General features: G+C 38.5%; 1 long non-coding RNA gene across 1 annotated transcript; it reads right to left on the reverse strand.

The window, feature by feature from the left end:
* Positions 1–7,509: 7,509 nt before the first annotated feature.
* Positions 7,510–11,385, reverse strand: LOC140502022 (uncharacterized). Its single transcript, XR_011966480.1, has 3 exons — positions 11,090–11,385; positions 9,342–9,450; positions 7,510–7,675 (listed from the first exon to the last, which is right to left on the reverse strand). It is a non-coding gene; the product is annotated as an uncharacterized lncRNA (long non-coding RNA).
* Positions 11,386–12,080: the final 695 nt, after the last annotated feature.

Consider the following 12,080-nt stretch of genomic DNA (forward strand, 5'->3'; position numbering starts at 1 on the left):
CCCCGATTCCATCCCAGTGTTATCTGTCCAGGTTCTCTAATTAGTCTTTAACTTCTCTTTTTCTTGGAATTGAGTTCACTCACGGAGTAACCCAACCGCCCTTCGCTAGGGCAGGCCCTTTACCTGTCCTGGATTCCATCTTCTTTTCTCCCACCATGAATTCCTTGTCGTCGTTCTTCAGCCCCTAGCCTCGACACACACTACCCCCCACCCTTAAAAATCTTCACTGCACCCCACAGTCCCCGAAGCCACTGTCTTTTTACAGCCAAACTGCTTTTAAAAAAAAGAAGCCTTTCTTTTCTCACCTCTCCAGTATTAGCCCCTTGAAAAACTACTTCCAAGTCAACTAAAACTGCTCTCTTCGGGGTCCCAAAGTCCCAAATCTAAAGGCCTTTCCCCAGGCTTCATCCTTGCAACATGCGGTCCTACTCCTTGTGAATTTTTCTTCCTTTACTTGTTACATTGTTTCCTTCTAATTTATCCTACTTGCCAGACTGTTACTTTTGTCTCTCTTGGCTGGATCATTCATCTTTCCTCTCACAAACAGATATGTATTTCAGGACTCTCTCCTGGACCCTTTTCTTTTCTCCTGTATCATATTTCCTGGTGATCTCATCCAGTTCTATGCTTAGAGTTATCACTTTCATGCAATTAACTGCAGTTGTGGCTGTGGGATTGCTGTTCTAGGGTTGTCTTGATGTGCAAACCCACACATAGCTACAGCAGCCATTTGATCATCTTTATTGAAAACCCTAAGTTGGACAGCTAAGTAGGGCAGTAAAGAGCGCATTGGGCTTGAAATCAGGAAGACGCATCTGCATGAGTGCAAAGCCAGCCTGAGTTCCTCACCTGTAAGATGAGCTGGAAAAGGAAATGACGCAAGTATCTTTGCCAAGAAAACCCCAAATAGGGTCATGAAGAATTGGACTTAAAAAAAGATTAAAAAAAAAATAATCAGACATGACTGAAAAAAAAGACTGGACTAAACTTGTCGGCTATCTCAAGCTCAGCTTCTCCAAAATAATTCAGTCTTTCCCAGCCTCCAGATCTCATGACTGAAAGACCAGTCATCCAACTTGGGATCATCCTTGATTTTTATTTCATTCTTTAACTCCTCTCACTCCTTCCCTTATATTCAAAAAACAGTTATTGAATCTTGCAAATTTTACCTCTATTACCCAGAAGGGCTTTGTCACCCCTTGACAGTAGCCTCAGTGGCTACTTGCCATCTTGATCTCCCCAATCCTCTCCATCCTTCACATAACTGCCAAAATGATATTCCTAAGGGAGTGTTGGACCAATTTAAGAAACTCTGGTGGTTCTCTGTTATAGAGTCTAGAATCAAATACAAACATTACTCTTTAGCATTTAAATCTCTGCTCAGTCTGGTTGCAACCTTCCTTTCTAGACTTAGCACACATTATTCCTCATCATACACTCGAGTACAAATTGGCCACCTTGTTTTCTCTCACACAAAATATTTTCTCCCTTCCCAATGTCTGCAATACATTCCCTCAACCATATTTCTAAGAATCCCTAGTCCTGCTCCTTCCCTCTGTACTGCCTGTACTTTTATCAGACTCAAGTCAATAAACATTAAGCACCTACTATGTGCCAGACACAGTGCTAAATTTTGGGGATTCAAAGAGAGGCAAAAGACAGTCCCTGCCCTCAAGGAGGAGACAACAAGCAAACAAATATATACAAGCAAACTATATACAGAATATGAAAAACTGGAAATAAAACAGGAAGGCACTAGAATTGGGAGGGGTTGGGAAAAGCTTTCTGAAGATGGGATTTTAGCTGAGACTTGAAGGAAGCCAGGGAAGCAACTAGGCAGAAATGAGAAGGCAAAAAATTACAGTCATGAGGGACTGACAGAGAAAATGCCTGGAGTTGACAGATGGAGTTTCTTGTTCAAGGAACAGCCAAGAGGCCAGTGTCACTGGATCAAAGAGCATGTGGTAGGCAATAAGAGGTAAAGACTGGAAAGGGATTTGGGGAATGTTGATGATCAAGGGACAAAACAGAATTTTGCAGAACACTGGCTGGCTTCAGATGTGTTTATCAGAGCTCAAGCTCGTTTCCAGTTTGTTTATCAGGCTGCCTTTTTTGTGCCATTCTGGACTGGATGGAGAAGGTGCTTCTGTTTCTACAATTTATCCTGGCTTTATCTGGTTCTTTATCGCATATTTAGTGGTACGTGTGAGACTTTCCCAGTTGCAACTAACCTTGGGCAGTTACAGTTGCTTTTTATATTGTCAGAGGCAGTTGCTATTAAAAAGTCTCCTTCCTTTAAGAGTTTCAAAATAACATTTGTTTCCTCTTAAATACAGAATCAGTAGGATTTTATCCTTCATACAGGATCACTTCAAATAAATTTTTGGGCTTCATGGGAGTTGAGTATAGACTTACTACTAGATCATCTAATTAATTTTCCTTGTTGGAGCAAATATCAGAGGGGTAAGGAATTGTCAAAGCCAATTTTGTTTAAATGAGGTGGTGATCATAGATCTGGGACTGTTTAAGGACCTCTCATTTTATATATGAGGAAATTTGAGATCCAAGAAAGTTGTGATTTGCCTAAGGTCATACAGATAGTGACCACTGTAATTTGGGACCAAAGTTGGTCATTGCAATTAAAAGTTCATGTTTTTTAGACCATATCATTTTTAAAATATTGAATCATATCTTTTCATATAAACTTATATTTCCTAATTTATCCCTCATCCCACCTGTTAGGGAAAAAACAGTTCATCAAACCTAACCAACACATTGAAAGAGACTTATATTACATACAGTGTTATTTACCAATAGTCCCCCATCTTGGCAAAGACTTTGGGAGAAGTACTTTTTCACATTTATCTCCTTGGAGCCAACTTTGGTCATTATAATTGTACAGCAATCAATCTTAATTGTTTTGCTGTTCTTTCCATTTACCTTGTTATGTATGTTGTTTTTTCCTGATTCTTCATTTTTCATCAATTCGTAGAAGTATTCCTATGAACTTCTGTATTCATCTTGTTCATTTCTCACAGCACAGTTAGTATTCCATTACATTCATGTACCACGTTCTAACCGTCCTCTAACTGATGGCATCCATTTTGTTTCTAGGTTTTTGGTACTATAAAAAGTGATGCTCTAAGTATTTTAGTGTATACAGGGCTTTTTCTTTAGCATTATCCTCCTTGGGGTATGTCCCTATCCGTAGACTCTCTGGTATGCAGACATTTTAGTCACTTTATTGGAATAATTTCTTATTGCCTTTTCCCAAATGTTTTCCCTCTTATCCTATTAACTACACAGTTTAATAAAAATTATATTTTACTGACTGCTTCATCTTTATAGCACAGTCATTTCTAGAAAAAGACCATTCTTTTCCCAACTTCTAGTCTCTGCAAACCAAACCGTTCATTTTAACAAAGAAAACCAATCAAGCATAAACGCCCAATACAATGATTGCATCTAACCATATATTCAATCCTCTGACCAGAAATTTGCCACTTCTGTACCATGGGGAAGAAGGTATGTGTTTTATCATCTGGCCTCCAGGTCCATCACTAAATACTAAGCACTGACTGTCTCCCAGTGATACATTGTTGCAGTCATTGTACATCTTATTCTCCAGGCTGTGCTTGTTTCATGCTTCAGTTTATACAAATCTTCCCATGTTATTTCTTAATAATATTCCCTTGCCCTCAAATACCAGTATTTTGTGCTTTTCCCCACAACCATTCCCTAATCATGAGTATCTACTCTGTTTCCAGGTCTTTGCTACCAGATAGCTAATCACTCATCTTTTATCATTTCAAATAGTTTTCCAGAATAGCTGAATCAGTTCTGAGGTCCACAGTGTATCAGTGTTGTGTTCTTGAAGTAGTCAAGAAAACAAAATGGGTGCCCCTTGATTGGAGTACGGCTAAACAAATTTTAGTACATCAATATGATGGAGTATTACTGTGCTGTAAGAAAGATGAATACAGAGAAGCATGGGAAGACTTCTATGAACTAGTACAAAGTAAGCAAACCCAAGAAAATAATATTCACAATGGAAATGGAAAAGGACAAGGCTAAAACAAGACTCAATGCTGCAATTTTATGACCAAAGTTGGCCCCAAAGAAGACATATGAGGAATCTTTCTGGTTTCTTTGCAGAGGTGGAGGACTCAGCGTGGAACACAGCATATAATGTCCGTGCTGATATGTTGGCTAATTTTAATGATTTTTTTTCATCATAAGTGATCTGCTCTCTAATGAGTAAAAAAAGGTTATATTATGAACTGTGGATAATGTAAAAACAAAATGTCAAGAAAATGTATTTTTAAAAGTGTATTTGGTGTGTCCATGTTCCTGTAGCTCCTCCAACACTGACAATTCCTATTTTGTCATCTTTTGTCATTATGCAGCAGTAGTAAGATGAAATATCAGAGTTGTTTCATTTTGCATGTTAGTGATAGGAAAAATTTTTAAATGATCATTTTATAAGTTTCAGTTCTTTAGAAAGTTATTCATATCTTTTGAGCACATATCTATTGAGGCATGGTCCTTGGTATTACACATTTGCATCATTTTACTATGTATCTTAGATATCAGTCCTTTATGAGTGATATTTGATGCAAATATTTTCCCTCTCAATTGTTTTTTCATCTTTGTTGACTGATGCAAGTAAAAACCTAATTTGATTACCTAATTTTAGGTAATCAAGGTAGAATATTTTACCTTTTATGACCTCTTCCCTATTTGCTTATAAATTCTCCCCTATCTCCTCTTGCTAATGTTTAAATGATGTGAGCTCTACTCAGTTCAAATATCCATTTTCAACTTACTCGTGTAAGATGTTGGTTTGAATCTGATTTATTCTAATCTGCTTTCCAGTTTTATAGTAACTTGTCAAAATGGAAGCCCTTCACCCATTAATATTCTTGAATTTATAAAAAGCCAACTTAAAACCTAGGCTATTTTCTATTGCTACTGTTCTTTGTCATACTGTTCCACTGATCTATTTTCCTATTTTATTTCTTTTTTACTGAGTATCTAAATAGTTTTGGGAAACAGCTGCTTTATATGAGAGGGGTCTGGAAATACTTCTGCCCCTCCCCATTTATTTGTACTTTTCCTTATTTCCTTTGAGATTCTGGACTTTTCCCCCCTCCAAATGTTATTTCACATCTCATGTTTACATCATTTACTGAAGAAAAGATGGATCTCATCTTCATAGTCACAGGATCATAGATCTAGAAGGGACCTCAGAAGCCCTCTAATCCAACCCTCTCATTTTACAGATGGGGAAACTAAGGTCCAAGAAGTAACTTGCCCAGGGTCACAAAGGTAGAATCAGAGGTGAAGTTGAACCCAGGTCATGACTCCAGTCAGTCATTCCATTATTACATGTTTCCCTTAAGAGTTTTGTCTAGTTCTGTAAAGAACCCTTCCTTGGTTATTTCTTATAGCTTTATGTCTAAAGTTAGGTATAATTTTAAAAAATTATTCTGACAGTTCTCCATTTATGTGCCTTCATTAACTTCTCTAAAGAGTATTTCTGGACTGTCTTGGAAGATTCACTTCCAGATGCTTTTTGCATTTTGCATTAATTTTGAAGGTAATTTCTTATTTCTTCCTGGGTTTTGTTAGTACTTAGAAATGCTGATTTCTGCCAACTTTGTATTGTTACCTTTCTGAATTTGTCTCAACTATTTTCTTCACTGATTTCTGGTACCTGTATCTTTCCAGGTTTTCTATAGAGGTTCTCCCTAACATGTATGATCTTCAGATGTTTAATATTCCAAACATAGGACTGTATTTCTGTTGTTTCACGTGCATGACATTGTACTAGTGCACTACCTTTTCTGATTATCATGTTATTAACACCGGGAGTAAAATGTCACAGCCTATTTAGGCTGAAATGTGACTTTATTTGCTTTCTGAGTTATCTGTAATTGGGGGCAGGATACTGTGGTATATAACATATAGAATGGACTGAGGAAACCTGAGTTTGAATCCTATGTCTGACGTGTTAGCTGTGTACAGTGTAAGCAAGTAAGTGACTTACTCTCTCAGCCTCAGTTTCCACAATTCTAAAAACCATATAATACTTGTACTTACCTAATAAGAGTTGAAGATCAAAGAAGATAATGTTTGTAAACTACGCAAGTGTTACGCTAACATTCAATTAATCACAGACACAGATTGATAGAAGAACATGGTTTTAAAGAAATGGCCTACTTCTGTAACTAATAAGTGGCACGTTTTCCTTAATGTGGTCAGAAATATAGCTGATGCCGGATTTTTTTAAAGAATTTTTTGTTAATAAAGAGGACAACATTCTACAACTAACAGTTAATAATATGAAAGCCAGGAAGTCCTTGCTTTAATGTTCAACAATGTAGTTTTGAACAACTAATAATTTGAGCCATTTCCACTCCTGTAAAATGAGGTCAACATAAATGTATACAAATAGCTGTAGCATGTTAACGGCTTTCTTTTTTCCTTTTTATCCACCATACATTTGAGAGGCAGTGTGACAGAGTAGATTATTGAATTGGCCTTAAGAGTCAGGATGGCCTGTGCTCAAGTTTCTCTTCTGACACATACAATTTTGTGACTTTGAGGAAGCACACTTAAACCTTCAGTACCTCAAGCAAATCTGAAACTACAAATTGCAGAGCAGGTGCTGATTTGCCTTGATAGGGAGAATTCCCTAAACAGATAAAATCATAAGTCCATTAAAAATAAAAAAAGCATTCATCTTTCCATTATTGAGTCAGATGGGTCTATTAAAGACTCAGGACCTGGGATGGAATCTCTGGTTCATTTACTGGTTGTGTAACTTTGTGTCTTGGGCCTTTAGTTTCTTCATTTGTAAAAGGAGGAGGAAGGTCATGGCTAGTTGAATAAAAAATGTCAGTGAATGGCATTCTTCCCTTTTTCTCCCTCCAGAATTATATTACACTGTATACTGATACAGATTGCTGACATCTTTTGAGGACTTGCTTTTGATCTCTTCAGAAAGTAACATTTTTGTAGGCAAGGTCAATGCTGAATTGAAAGAGGGTGGTCCTCATGCCTTCACAATTTTTTAAAGTTAAATGGAAATATAAAAATGCCAATTCAGATTGTTGTTGTTAAAACATTTGTTTACTAATCAGAGAGATATCATATTTCAATAATATTTCATGCAAAACATGCTCTAAAAAGTTACATGAAAACTTGACTTTTATAAATCGATAGTAAAAAAATTATAATGGACCTTAATGACTTACTTCAAAGAAAAAGTTAATATATCATGAAGATACCTACAGAAAGGATGAGGATTTGAAGCTTAAATTTAAAAAGTATCAAACTAATTATCTATGTAATTCCAGATATTACTATGAACCACAGAGATTCATTAATTTCTATCACTTTTATAAGCATGAAGCAATGTTCCACTTCTTAGAACTATTCTATACCATGCAGCTTAAGTTATCATGGACTAAAAAGAAACAAGTAGAAAGTAAACAAGTCTAAGGATATGATAAATTGTTAGATATTTAATGGCTGGTCATTCTACAAATTCTTGATTTCAGATGCTGTGATCCACCTTGTTGTTCCAATGACTGTGGATCATTTGTCACCTGTCTGCAGAGATTTCTTCTCATTAGCGGCCTTCTGCTTTTGTTGCATGATTTCAGAATCCCTATGAGAAACAAAAACATGAGCTGTTATCAAAAAACTAAACTGATTTTAGCTATTATTTTCCACAGATAGCCTGTTTCTCTTACGTATGAAAAAGCATTTGAGGTATCTGAAAAACAAGTGAAAATAAAATTACATTTCCCTATTTTCTCCCCTTCGATTTTATTCCTTAGTAAGAAGGAATAGATAGGAGCAACTGGAAATATACTGCCTTGTTAATGGAGCCATAATTCTTATTGTTATTTTGTTGTGCTAAAATATCCTGAGAAAGTTGTCTCCTTGCTAGATTTCACTCTTAGAATCTCATAATTCACTAGTAGATAGACCAGGAAATAGGTGTATGTTCTTAGAAAGACATCAATGTTAAATTTGTTAATCCAAAATGTTTTAGAAACATATACTTTGGTTTTTTTTTTCAGACTGATATTAGAAACAATCACATGTCCATTAACGAATCCACTAACATAGGTGAACTCATCCCCCCAAACTCTTATCCCCCCAAAATGCAAAACAACCCCTGGGTATATAATGACTAGGGGGTAGCTGAGAAGTGGTGACATGAGATATGAAGGTGAAGCTCAGCGAAGAATGTTAAACCAGAATATATTACTGACAGCATCCATGTAAACATTAAATAGCAGGAAGGCCCAGACACATAAGAATCAGAATCCACAAGGGGACAATGAAAGCAACAAGCCATCAAAACAAACGGAGAGCAAATAGTCTGCTTCCATCTGCATTCAGACTCCAAAGTTCTTTCTCTGGATGGGCATGGTATTTTCCACTGCAAGTCTTTTGGAGTTGTCTTAGATCCTTGCATTGCTAAGAAGAGCTAAGTCTATCAAAGTCAGTCATTGCACAATGTGGCTGTTACTGTGTACAATGTTCTCCTGGTTCTGCTCATTTCATTCAGCATCAGTTCATATAAGCCTTTCCAGATTTTTCTAAAGTCTGCCTGCTCATCATTTCTCATAGCACAATATTATTCCATTACATTTATATACCACAACTTGTTCAGTCACTCCTCAACTGATAGGCATCCCCTCAGCTTCCAATTCTTTGCTACCACAAAAAGCTGCTATAAATATGTGTACATGTGGGTTCTTTTCCCATTTTTATGATCTCTTTGGATACAGATCTAGAAGTGGTATCTAATCACCTGTAAGAAGTATTTTCTGATGCTTAGTGAGGTGGGCAGAACCAAGAGAACATTGTACACAGTTACAGCCACATGGAGCGATGACTTAGATGCACTTAGCTCTTCTTGATAATGCAAGGTTCTAAGACAACTCTAAAAGGCTCATGATGAAAAATGCTATCCACTTGCAGAGAGAAAATGCAGATAAAGCCATACTATTTGCGCTCTCTCTCTCTCTGTTTTGTTTCTTCCTTCTTGTGGTTCATCCCATTGACTCTAATTCTTCTTTACAACATGACTAATGTGAAAATATGTTTAATATGAATGGGTACGTAGATTCCATATCAGACTGCATGCCACTTGGGGAGGGGGTCGGGAAGGGAGGTGGAGAAAATTTAAGACTCAAAAGTTTGTGGAACTGAATGTTGAAAACTACAGTAAATAAATTTAAAAAAAAGAATATTTTCTGTGTCCAGTTTAAAAGGTCACGTAAAAAGCCAGTTACTTAATGACCCCATTAAAAGCTTACCTCTGCTTTCTCTGGGAGGCAGACAGGCTATCCTCTTTTCTTTTCCCCTTGCTGATCTCCTGGGTTTTCTTCATGTTTTTCTGACGGGCAAGCTCCCGTTGGTTCCCACCTGACAGAATAAATGGCATTCATCCTTTCAGCCCCTTCTTCAGATTCTTAGGTCCATTTAAAGGACATACAAGTAAATCTTTAGTCTGACCTGGCAGCAGGGTCTTACAGGTATAACAGTATTAGGACACATGAAAGCACACTGACACAGAGTACTGATGTCTGTATAATTTCAGCCGTTCATCACTTAGGCCATTTCCTCTCTCCAATACTTTACTTGACTTCCTTTGCATTTTTGGAAAGGACAGTTTCCAGGTGCATACATCAAAACAAAGGCTAGGGCAAATAGATGATTGCAACGGCTGTACCATAAATAATATTAACATTGCCTGCTGCCAGACCAGCCTTTTCTTAAAATCATTTCAAGTTCATAGGACCATAGATTTAAGGTTGGAAGAGACCTTAGTCACTTAGTTCAATGTATCATTTCACTGAAGGCAAGTGATACAGTGACTATAGCCCTGGAGTCAGGAAGACCAGAGTTTAAATCCTGCCTCATTTGCTAGCCATTTAATCTTGGCAAGTCACTTAATGACTATCTGCCTAGTTTCCTCATTTGTAAAATGGGGGTACTATTAGAACCTACCTCTGTGAGGATCAAATGAGATAAAACAGTATTCGGCACACAATAGGTACTTAATAAATACTTCTTTTCTTTCTGCCCAGAGAAATCAGGTGACTTGTTCATTATTACACAATAATAAATGGCAGAGACAAGACTCTTACTCAGGTCCTCTGCCCAAATCCCAGCACTGTATGCAGCTTGATTGCAGTAGGCAGGAGTCAAGACATACTTTTACAGATGATAAATGAATTACAAATTGTCCTAGTATGAGGTCAGTGCTCCCACGAAAATGGTTATGATTTTTTACTTGTACATAGAATATGTTGGATTTAGGCTTGTAAAAAATCCTCCTCCTCATTCTCAAAAGAGAGAAAAAGATCGTGAGAGAAACAATCTTGTCTCTATCCTAACTGTTGGTTACATCATGGCTTTAGACATCATCCATAAACAGACCACAATATATAATAGGGCATTTTTCTTTCCTCTTCCATCCCATCTCCCCTGCTCCACTTCTTGTCTACATAGACTCAGGCAGTAAGAATACCTTCCTCAGGAGACGTTTATCAAACGTTTACATCTAAAATGGATGGGAAATTGGGGAGAGGGCTGCCGCGGAGCATTTCAAAGTGCTGAAGCTGAAACTTACAGGCTGGACCACTGAGGTTAGCAAAGGGGATAAGGACCAGCGAGAACCGTAGGGAAGAAAAAAGTCTTTGTGGAATTGCCGCTTTCTAAAACCGGGGCTGACCGGGGGGGTGGGGTGGGGGGTGAGGGGTAGGGTGCATCCTGGAGGGGTGCCCCAGGCCAGCCCCGCTTTCCCTTCCCTCCCCCAGATACACAGGAGGGCAGAGTTGGCTCTGCACCCTGCTCCAAAGTGGGGCGAAGCCCTTAGATAAGGGCAGGGGTGCAGTTTGGGGGTCGCTCGGGGTCACCAAGAGCGGGACAAGCCCTCCCCGGGAAGGCTCCAGCCTCGGGTAGTCTCGTGGACATCCCAACGATCTGGGGCCGCAGCCCCGGGAAGGGGAGCTCAGCACGTTGTAGTCTGGGTGCCCGCAGCCGATCCGCTAACACTTACGGGCCATCGCGACCGCCGGAGTTTGGAAGGGAACCACCAACTCTGAAAACCAACAGTTCACGCAAACGTGCCACCGCCACCACCACCGCCACCGCCACACAACAGATCTGGACAGCAACCGCCGCTGCGCCCGACCTTAAATAGGCTCAGGTGCCTGTGTCGTCACCAGGCCCCGCCTACGGCAACGAGAAAAACATTCGTCGGAGCTCGATGGAAACAGCGGTAGTTAAGGCGCATGCGTTAAAGGTGAAACTCGTTAAGGGTCCATTTGTGTACTGTCATCTTAGTCTTGTTTTGTTCTGAGAGACCTGCGGTGCTTTCTTTTAAATCTTTTTTTATTATGAAGTAACAGTTACCAGCACACGTATCGTAGACTACATGAACTCCTGAAGTTGTTACATCATAGTTTTAAGCATACATTACATTTAACAGTAACAAAATTGCCATGTTTGTGGTCCCTTCTGAACTCAGTTGTTTTTAAAATTTCCTTTTCATTGCGAATAATTTATTTTTAATGTTATTAATGCTTTTTAAAAAATGTTTCATCACCTTCCAACTGAACAGAAAACCTCCTCTAGGCTCGTCTGATAAACCAATGCTGTGGCCATGCCTAAAAATGAGCTGTTCCTAGCTTTAATAGTTTGTAAGGGTGGGGCTAACATTACCTCATTTGGTTCTGATGCCTTGATTAGGTGACACTTTTTGGCTGAACCAAACCATAAGAACTAAGTGTTAACAGGGCCTGTATAAAATGAGCTTCTGGACTGGAGCAGTTGAAAGGAGAGAGTTGAGTTGTGGCCCATAGGAGAGAGAATGAAAATTCATGTCATTGTTTCTACAGGCACCTTAGCTTAGGGAAGTCTTTCCCAAATTTCCCCCCTTGATACCTGTCTATTCCCAAACACTAAATATTATCTGCTATTTACCCAAATATTTCCAATAATGTGAATTTTGACCTCAACCACAATGAAGCCAGGAATTAACTAGAGAC

The sequence above is a fragment of the Notamacropus eugenii genome, chromosome 4, assembly GCF_028372415.1.
Source record: "Notamacropus eugenii isolate mMacEug1 chromosome 4, mMacEug1.pri_v2, whole genome shotgun sequence".
NCBI lineage: Eukaryota > Metazoa > Chordata > Mammalia > Diprotodontia > Macropodidae > Notamacropus > Notamacropus eugenii.